A 12,004-nucleotide genomic window follows, 5' to 3' on the forward strand; every position below is an offset into this window, starting at 1 on the left:
ATCAACAAAACCAAAAGTTGGTTTTTTGAAAGGATAAATAAAATTGACAAACCATTAGCCAGACTCATCAAGAAACAAAGGGAGAAAAATCAAATCAATAAAATTAGAAATGAAAATGGAGAGATCACAACAGACAACACAGAAATACAAAGGATCATAAGAGAGTACTATCAACAATTATATGCCAATAAAATGGACAACGTGGAAGAAATGGACAAATTCTTAGAAAAGTACAACTTTCCAAAACTCGATCAGAAAGAAATAGAAAATCTTAACAGACCCATCACAAGCACGGAAATTGAAACTGTAATCAAAAATCTTCCAGCAAACAAAAGCCCAGGTCCAGACGGTTTCACAGCTGAATTCTACCAAAAATTTAGAGAAGAGCTAACATCTATCCTGCTCAAACTCTTCCAGAAAATTGCAGAAGATGGTAAACTTCCAAACTCATTCTATGAGGCCACCATCACCCTAATACCAAAACCTGACAAAGATCCCACAAAAAAAGAAAACTACAGGCCAATATCACTGATGAACATAGATGCAAAAATCCTTAACAAAATTCTAGCAATCAGAATCCAACAATACATTAAAAAGATCATACACCATGACCAAGTGGGCTTTATTCCAGGGATGCAAAGATTCTTCAATATCTGCAAATCAATCAATGTAATACACCACATTAACAAATTGAAAAATAAAAACCATATGATTATCTCAATAGATGCAGAGAAAGCCTTTGACAAAATTCAACATCCATTTATGATAAAAACTCTCCAGAAAGCAGGAATAGAAGGAACATACCTCAACATAATCAAAGCTATATATGACAAACCCACAGCAAACATTATCCTCAATGGTGAAAAATTGAAAGCATTTCCTCTAAAGTCAGGAACAAGACAAGGGTGCCCACTTTCACCATTACTATTCAACATAGTTTTGGAAGTTTTGGCCACAGCAATCAGAGCAGAAAAAGAAATAAAAGGAATCCAAATTGGAAAAGAAGAAGTAAAGCTCTCACTGTTTGCAGATGACATGATCCTCTACATAGAAAACCCTAAAGACTCCACCAGAAAATTACTAGAACTAATCAATGACTATAGTAAAGTTGCAGGATATAAAATCAACACACAGAAATCCCTTGCATTCCTATACACTAACAATGAGAAAACAGAAAGAGAAATTAAGGAAACAATTCCATTCACCATTGCAACGGAAAGAATAAAATACTTAGGAATATATCTACCTAAAGAAACTAAAGACCTATATATAGAAAACTATAAAACACTGGTGAAAGAAATCAAAGAGGACACTAATAGATGGAGAAATATACCATGTTCATGGATTGGAAGAATCAATATAGTGAAAATGAGTATACTACCCAAAGCAATCTATAGATTCAATGCAATCCCTATCAAGCTACCAACAGCATTCTTCACAGAGCTAGAACAAATAATTTCACAATTTGTATGGAAATACAAAAAACCTCGAATAGCCAAAGCAATCTTGAGAAAGAAGAATGGAACTGGAGGAATCAACCTACCTGACTTCAGGCTCTACTACAAAGCCACTGTTATCAAGACAGTATGGTACTGGCACAAAGACAGAAATATAGATCAATGGAACAAAATAGAAAGCCCAGAGATAAATCCATGCACCTGTGGACACCTTATCTTTGACAAAGGAGGCAAGAATATACAATGGATTAAAGACAATCTCTTTAACAAGTGGTGCTGGGAACTCTGGTCAACCACTTGTAAAAGAATGAAACTAGAACACTTTCTAACACCATACACAAAAATAAACTCAAAATGGATTAAAGATCTAAACGTAAGACCAGAAACTATAAAACTCCTAGAGGAGAACATAGGCAAAACACTCTCTGACATACATCACAGCAGGATCCTCTATGACCCACCTCCCAGAATATTGGAAATAAAAGCAAAAATAAACAAATGGGACCTAATAAACCTTAAAAGCTTCTGCACATCAAAGGAAACTATTAGCAAGGTGAAAAGACAGCCTTCAGAATGGGAGAAGATAATAGCAAATGAAGCAACTGACAAACAACTAATCTCAAGAATATACAAGCAACTCCTACAGCTCAACTCCAGAAAAATAAATGACCCAATCAAAAAATGGGCCAAAGAACTAAATAGACATTTCTCCAAAGAAGACATACAGATGGCTAACAAACACATGAAAAAGATGCTCAACATCACTCATTATCAGAGAAATGCAAATCAAAACCACTATGAGGTACCATTTCACACCAGTCAGAATGGCTGCAATCCAAATGTCTACAAGTAATAAATGCTGGAGAGGGTGTGGAGAAAAGGGAACCCTCTTACACTGTTGGTGGGAATGCAAACTAGTACAGCCACTATGGAGAACAGTGTGGAGATTCCTTAAAAAACTGGAAATAGAACTGCCTTATGATCTAGCAATCCCACTGCTGGGCATACACACTGAGGAAACCAGAAGGGAAAGAGAGACGTGTACCCCAATGTTCATCGCAGCACTGTTTATAATAGCCAGGACATGGAAGCAACCTAGATGTCCATCAGCAGATGAATGGAAAAGAAAGCAGTGGTACATATACACAATGGAGTATTACTCAGCCATTAAAAATAATACATTTGAATCAGTTCTAATGAGGTGGATGAAACTGGAGCCTATTATACAGAGTGAAGTAAGCCAGAAAGAAAAACATGAATACAGTATATTAACGCATATATATGGAATTTAGAAAGATGGTACCAATAACCCTGTGTATGAGACAGCAAAAGAGACACTGATGTATAGAACAGTCTTATGGACTCTGTGAGAGAAGGAGAGGGTGGGAAGATTTGGGAGAATGGCATTGAAACATGTAAAATATCATGCATGAAACGAGTTGCCAGTCCAGGTTCGATGCACGATACTGGATGCTTGGGGCTGGTGCACTGGGACGACCCAGAGGGATGGAATGGGGAGGGAGGAGGGAGGAGAGTTCAGTATGGGGAACACATGTATACCTGTGGTGGATTCATTTTGATATTTGGCAAAACTAATACAATTATGTAAAGTTTAAAAATAAAATTAAATTAAATTAAAAAAAAAAAGAAATGAAAATGGAGAAATCACAACAGACAACACAGAAATACAAAGGATCATAAGAGACTACTATCAGCAACTATATGCCAATAAAATGGACAACATGGAAGAAATGGACAAATTCTTGCAAAAGTATAACTTTCCAAAACTGAACCAGGAAGAAATAGAAAATCTTAACAGACCCATCACAAGCACAGAAATCGAAGCTGTCATCAGAAATCTTCCAACAAACAAAAGCCCAGGACCAGCCAGATTCACAGCTGAATTCTGTCAAAAGTTGAGAGAACAGCTAACACCTATCTTACTCAAAGTCTTCCAGAAAATTACAGAGGAAGGTAAACTTCCAAACTCATTCTATGAGGCCACCATCACCCTAATACTAAAGCCAGACAAAGATGTCACAAAAAAAGAAAACTACAGGCCAATATCACTAATGAACATAGATGCAAAAATCCTTAACAAAATCCTAGCAAAATAGAATCCAACAACATATTAAAAGGATCATACATCATGACCAAGTGGGCCTTATCCCAGGGATGCAAGGATTCTTCAATATCCTCAATCAATCAATATAATAACCACATTAACAAATTGAAAGTAAAAACCATATGATTATCTCAATAGATGCAGAAAAAGCCTTTAACAAAATTCAACATCCATATATGATAAAAACTCTCCAGAAATCAGGAATTGAAGGAACATACCTCAACATAATAAAAATCTACATATGACAAACCGACAGCAAACATTATCCTCAATGGTGAAAAATTGAAAGCATTTCCTCTAAAGTCAGGAACAAGACAAGGGTGCCCACACTCAGCACTACTATACAACATAGTTTTTCTAGTTTTAGCCACAGCAATCAGAGAATAAAAAGGAATAAAAGGAATCCAGATTGGAAAAGAAGAAATAAAACTCTCACTATTTGCAGATGACATGATCTTCTACATAGAAAACCCTAAAGACTCCACCAGAAAATTACTAGAGCAACTCAATGAGTACAGTAAAGTTGCAGGATATAAAATTAACACACATAAATCCCTTGCATTCCTATACACGAACAATGAGAAAACAGAAAGAGAAATTAAGGAAACAAACCCATTCACCATTGCAACGAAAAGAATAAAATACTTAGCAATAAATCTACCTAAAGAAACAAAAGACCTATATATAGAAAACTATAAACCACTGATGAAATAAACCAAACAGGACACAAATAGATGGAGAAATATACCATGTTCATGGATTGGAAGGATCAATATAGTGAAAATGAGTATACTACCTAAAGCAACGTATAGATTCAATGCGGTCCCTATCAAGCTACCAACGGTATTTTTCAGAGAACTGGAACAAATAATTTCCAAATGTGTATGGAAATACAAAAAGCCTTGAATAGCCAAAGCAATCTTGAGAAAGAAGAATGGACCTGGAGGCATCAAGCTGCTTGACTTCAGGCTATATTACAAAGCTACAGTCATCAAGACAGTATGGTACTGGTACAAAGACAGAAATTTAGATCAATGGAACAAAATAGAAAGCCCAGAGATAAATCCACACACCTATGGACACCTTATCTTTGACAAAGGAGGCAAGAATATACAGTGGAAAAAAGGCAATCTCTTTAACAAGTGGTGCTGGGAAAAGTGGTCAACCGCTTGTAAAAGAATGAAACTAGAACACTTTCTAACACCACACACAAAAATAAAGTCAGAATGGATTAAGGATCTAAACGTACGTCTACAAACTATAAAACTCCTAGAGGAAAACATAGGCAAAATCCTCTCTGACATAAACCACAGCAGGGCCCTCTATGACCCACCTTCCAGAGTAATGGAAGCAAAAGGGACCTAATTAAACTTAAAAGCTTTTGCACAATGAAGGAAACTCTAAGCAATGTGAAAATATAGCCTTCAGAATGGGAGCAAATAATAGCAAATGAAACAACTGATAAATAATTAATCTCAAAAATATACAAGCAACTCCTGAAGCTCAATTCCAGAAAAATAAAGGACCCAATCAAAAAATGGGCCAAAGAACTAAACAGACATTTCTCCAAAGAAGACATACAGATGGCTAACAAACACATGAAAAGATGCTCAAGCTCACTCATTATCAGAGAAATGCAAATCAAAACCAGTGAGGTACCATCTCATGCCACTCAGAATGGCTGCTATCCAAATGTCCGCAAACAATAAATGCTAGAGAGGGTGTGGAGAAAAGGGAAGCCTCTTACACTGTTGGGAATGCAAACTAGTTCAGCCACTATGGAGAACAGTGTGGAGATTCCTTAAAAAACTGGAAATAGAACTGCCATATGACCCAGCAATCCCACTCCTGGGCATACACGACGAGGAAACCACAACTGAAAGAGACACATGTACCCCAATATTCATTGCAGCACTGTTTATAATAGTCAGGACATGAAAGCAACCTAGATGTCCATCGGCAGGTGAATGGATCAGAAAGCTCTGGTACATATACACAGTGGAGTATTACTCAGCTATTAAAAATAATGTATTTGAATTTGTTCTAATGAGGTGGATGAAAGTGGAGCCTATTATACTGAGTGAAGTAAGTCAGAATGAAAAACACCAATACAGTATACTAATGCATATATATGGAATTTAGAATTGTAACGATGACCCTATATGCAAGACAACAAAATAAATACAGATGTATAGAACAGTCTTTTGGACTCTGTGGAAGAAGGTGAGGGTGGGATGATTTGAAAGAATAGCATTGAAACATGTATATTATCATATGTCAATCAGATCTCCAGTCCTGGTTCGATGCATGAGACAGGGTGCTCAGGGCTTGTGCATTGGGATGACCCTGAGGGATGGGATGTGGATGGAAGTGGGAGGGGGGGTTCAGGATGGGGAACACATGTACACATATGGCTGATTCATGTCAATGTATGGCGAAACCCACTACAATATTGTAAAGTAATTAGCCTCCAATTAAAATAAATTAAAAATATAAAATAAATAAATAAGATAAATACAGGACAGCTGAATGTGTAACCTTAAAAAAAAAAAAAAAGAGTGTGTATTGCAAAAGGAGGAAACTGGAGCAAGTATATGTCAGGAACAAGCAAGGGGGTGCCTCAGAAGCTTGTCATAAACAGCCTTGAGGCATTTATGAGGCATGGGTGCCTAATTTGGGCATTTCTCTAGTTGACTTAAGTGGCCAAAACAAAGATGGAATATCCCTATCTCCAACACATACATGTTATCCTCTGATAAAAGTTGGCCCTGGACTTTATTGCTGAAGGAATCTAATGGGTTCCTGGGTATTCCTTAGATGGAAGGTGCTTTTTTTTTACAACCTTTTGTCTAGCCCCTAACCTTTTACTGCACCAGAAATTGGGATTGACTATGGTGCTAGTGGAAGTTCAGACTTCCACATTCTGCTTTCCAGCTCTCCATCTCAACTAGCTGGGGCTGGACACAGGGCAGGAAGATGGGAAATGTGGTCCAAGCATGCCAGGTGGAGCATGTCAGTAACAAAGAAGTGAATCTTCAAAGATGTTGGCAACTGGAAACAAAATGTCATGCGCTTAGTTTTCTTAGTAACTGTTTTCAGATTTTTGTAAGGGCAAGGGTATAAAGATGACCTCTGTATGGAGATTGTCTTCTCTCGTGCTCAGGGATGAATATTGGCTTCACATTATTCCTCTGTAAACCCTAGTGGGTCCTATAGACATTTTTGAAGCCGTGCTGCTCATGCAGGTGGCTGAGAGCTGCTGGTGATGTGCTGAGGGCTGGGGTACTAGCAGGAGTAAATGTCACCATTGGGGCAGAATGGAGAACAGAAAGCAATTATTAAGCGATGATGAATCTAAGCTTAATGTCAGCAAGAAGTATAATAGATGAAGTACTCTCTTGCTACGCTCTGATTATTCCCAGGTTGTGGTTCATAGGCTAGAAAGACAGAGATGGAGAGGGCACAGGACAACACTTTTCATTGTATCATCACCCAATCCTGCTGTGGCTTTAGGAGGACATTCATGTCAGTCAGTTCATGATGATTATGTCCAGGAGTTCATACATTGAAAACCAGATGGTGGGTCTCACTGGGAGACTAGTTATTCACTTGAGTTTTGGTGTTTGATTTCTTAGGTTTGAGTCCCAGCTCTGAAACTTACCTTGGGTAAGAAATTTAACCAGTTGGTGCCTCAGGTTTTTAATGTGGGGATAATAATAACACATATATTTTAGGACTTCTGTGAAGGTTAAATGTGAGCATTATGTGAAGCACACATTTCAATGCCTAGACCATAGTAAATGTTCACTCAATAAAGATAAGCTCTTATACTGTAGCTCTTTCAGGTCTGTCTTCACCCCAGTGCATGTTCCACAGAGGAATATATATTAGAAGGCATCAGGCCAAAAGCAAAGCTGTTGAGGGTACTGGGAAGCCATGCTTTTTTAAAGGGATGTGGTTCCCTGCCAGAATAACATTAGGCAGAAGGAATGTACTTCTCTGTAGGCTTTTTTCTTGGGAGCACATTTATATTCTTGGGACTCCTAAGCTGGCTCTTCCCTTTTTCATGGTGCTGCCATGTATGGACATCTATACATTGCACCTTTTGGATGAATATAGCTACCTGCCTGCTGTGGACACATCTCCTCTTCTTTCTGGATGGAACACAGACATCTCCGGGTGAGCAATGTGGTTACTTGCTCAGGATGTGAAAGAGTATCTGGAGTCAGGGTTGCCTGTAGGACCCAGAGGTCAAAAGCAGTGTCTCAGGCTCTTGGAGTTGTCAATGTTATGGAATTTCAAGCACAGAAAGCTAGGATTAAGGTGATGTATGGAGGAGAAGGGTGGAGGCATAACTGCTGCTGCCCTGAGTGTGAAAAGCAATGTGATGGAAGGTTCTGTAACAGGTGCACCACATCATCAGCAGTGGGGGCAGCTTCTGCTCAGATGGCAGAATAAGTGGGTAAGGGCCAGATCTGAAACTTCCCAGAGACCCTGAGCATGCTGTGAATTAGAAACAATAGGTGACAGCTTCCATTATCACTACCAGAAAAAAAGAAGGCTTAGAGCACAACTGGGCACAAAGGTACAATAGGGTGACTAACCATCCCAACTTGCCTAGGTCTGAGGAATTTCCTGATCTGTGTTCGTTTATCACAGATCAGGAAATATCTCAGTAATCCAAGTCTGTGCCCCAACCACTAATGCTGAAGAAGCTGAAGTTGAACAGTTCTATGAAGACATACAAGAGCTTCTAGAACTAAACCAAAACAAATAAAAAAAAGATGTCCTTTTCATCACCACCCTTATGGCAGAAATTGAAGAGAAAGTGATGATGAAAGTGATAGAGTGAAAAAGCTGGCTTAAAACTCAACATTCAGAAAACTGAGATCATGGCATCTGGTCCCATCACTTCATGGCAAATAGATGGGAAACAATGGAAAGAGTGATAGACTTTATTTTCTTGGGCTCCAAAATCACTGCAGATGGTGACTGCAGCCATGAAATTAAAGTATGCTTGCTCCTTGGAAGAAAAGCTATGAGCAATCTAGACAGCATATTAAAAACAGTCATTACTTTGCCAACACAGACCTGTCTAGTCAAAGCTTTGGTTTTTCTCATAGTCATGTATGGATGTGAGAGTTGGACCATAAAGAAAGTTGAACGCCAAAGAATTGATGCTTTTGTAAAAAATTAATTAATTTTAATTTTAATATAAATTTATTTATTTTAATTGGAGCCTAATTATTTTACAATATTGTATTGGTTTTGCCATACATCAACATGAATCTGCCACGGGTGTACACATGTTGCCCATCCTGAATCCCCCTCCCACCTCCCTCCTCATACCATCCCTCTGGGTCATCTCAGTGCACCAGGCCCGAGCATCCTGTATCATGTATCGAGCCTGGACTAGCAATACATTTCACATATGATATTATACATGTTTAAATGCCATTCTCCCAAATCATCCCACCCTCGTCCTCTCCCACAGAGTCCAAAAGACTGTTCTATACATCTGTGTCTCTTTTGCTGGCTCTCATACAGGGTTATTGTTACCATCTTTCTAAATTCCATATATATGCATTAGTAAAGAAAGGCAATGCCAAAGAATGCTCAAACTATTGCACAATTGCACTCATCTCACATGCAAGTAAAGTAATGCTCAAAATTTTCGAAGCCAGGCTTCAGCAATACATGAACCGTGAACTTCTGGATGTTCAAGCTGGTTATAGAAAAGGCAGAGGAACCAGAGATCAAATTGCCAACATTCGCTGGATCATTGAAAAAGCAAAAGAGTTCCAGAAAAACATCTATTTCTGCTTTATTGACTATGCCAAAGCCTTTGACTGTGTGGATCACAATACCAGACCACCTGACCTGCCTCTTGAGAAACATGTATGCAGGTCAGGAAGCAACAGTTAGAATTGGACATGGAACAACAGACTGGCTCCAATTAGGAAAAGAAGTATGTTAAGGCTGTATATTGTCACCCTGCTTATTTAACTTATATGCAGAGTACATCATAAGAAACACTGGGCTGGAAGAAGCACAAGCTGGAATCAAGATTGTGGGGAGAAATATCAATAACCTCAGATATAAAGATGACACCACCCTTATGGCAGAAAGTGAATAGGAACTAAAAAGCCTCTTGATGAAATGAAAGAGGAGAGTGAAAAAGTTGGCTTAAAGCTCAACATTCAGAAAACGAAGATCATGGCATCTGGTCCCATCACTTCATGGGAAATAGATGGGGAAACAGGGTCAGACTTTATTTTTTTGGGCTCCAAAATCACTGCAGATGGTGATTGCAGCCATGAAATTAAAAGACACTTACTCCTTGGAAGGAAAGTTATGACCACCCTAGATAGCATATTCAAAAGCAGAGACATTACTTTGCCAACAAAGGTCCGTCTAGTCAAGGCTATGTTTTTTCCAGTGGTCATGTATGGATGTGAGAGTTAGACTGTGAAGAAGGCTGAGTGAAGAAGATACTTTTGAACTGTGGTGTTGGAGAAGACTCTTGAGAGTCCCTTGGACTGCAAGGAGATCCAATCTGTCCATTCTAAAGGAGTTCAGCCCTAGGTGTTCTTTGGAAGGACTGATGCTAAAGCTGAAACTCCAATACTTAGGCCACCTCATTAGAAAAGTTGACTCATTGGAAAAGACTCTGATACTGGGAGGGATTGAGGGCAGGAGGAGAAGGGAATGACAGAGGATGAGATGGCTGGATGGCATCACCAACTCGATGGACATGAGTTTGAGTGAACTCCGGGAGTTGGTGATGGACAGGGAGGCCTGGCGTGCTGCAATACATGGGGTCACAAATAGTCGGACACGACTGAGCGACTGAACTGAATTGACTGATACTGTTTTGGTGTTTTTCTTTCTGGCTTACTTCACTCTGTATAATAGGCTCCAGTTTCATCCACCTCATTAGAACTGATTCAAATGTATTCTTTTTCATGGCTGAGTAATACTCCATTGTGTATATGTGCCACAGAATTGATGCTTTTTAACTGTGGTGTTGGAGAAGACTCTTGACAGTCCCTTGGACTGCAAGGAGATCAAATCAGTCAATCCTAAGGGAGATAAGTCCTGAATATTCATTGGAAGGACTGATGCTGAAGTTGAAACTCCAATACTTTGACCACCTGATGCAAAGAAATGACTCATTGAAAAGACCCTGATGCTGGGAAAGATTGAAGGCAGGAGGAGAAGGGCTGATAGAGGATGAGATGGTTGGATGTCATCACCAACTCGATGGAGATGTATTTGAGCAAGCTCTGGCAGTTGGTGATGGACAAGGAAGCCTGGCATACTGCAGTCCATGAGGCTTCAAAAAGTTGGACACAACTGAGTGACTGAACTGAACTGAACTGAACTGAAGGATTTAACAGGAGGTAGGACATTCACTTTTAAAACCAGCACAGTCATGGGCAAATTATGACAAGTTGGTCATCCTAAGTAGAAGTGCAAAGCTGTCTCTCCCTCTTTCTGCATTATCATCTGTTCTACCTGGTGGTCTGCCAATTTGGCATAGGTAGAGGGCTCAGTGAGAGCTATGCTGATGAGTCAAGAGGTCAAATTATGCAGTGGGAATGCTAGGGAAGAAAACAAGGCTTTTAGACAGAGAAGTAACATTACCAGGTAGATGTTTTATTGCCCCAATATTTTATTATAAAAAATTGCAGGCACAACAAATTTTACAGTTAGCACCTTATGTCCTGGAGAAGGAAATGACAACCCACTCCAGTGTTCTTGCCTGGAGAATCCCAGGGACAGGGGAGCCTGGTGGGCTGCCGTCTCTGGGGTCGCACAGAGTCAGACACAACTGAATCGACTTAGCAGCAGCAGCAACAGCACCTTATGTCCCCTACCTAAATCCTAAAATTAGCATTCTACTAAACTTATTTTATCATATATCTATGCTTCTATCCATCCACCAATATGCTAAGTTTCAGTTAAGTTCAGTCCAGTCGCTCAGTCGTGTCCGACTCTTTGTGACCCCATGAATCGCAGCACACCAGGCCTTCCTGTCCATCACCATCTCCCGGAGTTCACTCAACTTACATCCATTGAGTCAGTGATGCCATCGAGCCATCTCATCCTCTGTCGTCCTCTTTTCCTCCTGCCCCCAATCTCTCCCAGCATCAGAGTCTTTTCCAATGAGTCAACCCTTTGCATGAGGTGGTCAAAGTACTGGAGTTTCAGCTTTAACGTCATTCCTTCCAAAGAACACCCAGAGCTGATCTTTAGAATGGACTGGTTGGATCTCCTTGAAGTCCAAGGGAATCTCAAGAGTCTTCTCCAACACCACAGTTCAAAAGCATCAATTCTTCAGCGCTCAGCTTTCTTTACAGACCAACTCTCACATCAATACATGACTACTGGAAAAACCATAGCCTTGACTAGACAGACC

The sequence above is a fragment of the Bubalus bubalis genome, chromosome X, assembly GCF_019923935.1.
Source record: "Bubalus bubalis isolate 160015118507 breed Murrah chromosome X, NDDB_SH_1, whole genome shotgun sequence".
Classification (NCBI taxonomy): Eukaryota; Metazoa; Chordata; class Mammalia; order Artiodactyla; family Bovidae; genus Bubalus; species Bubalus bubalis.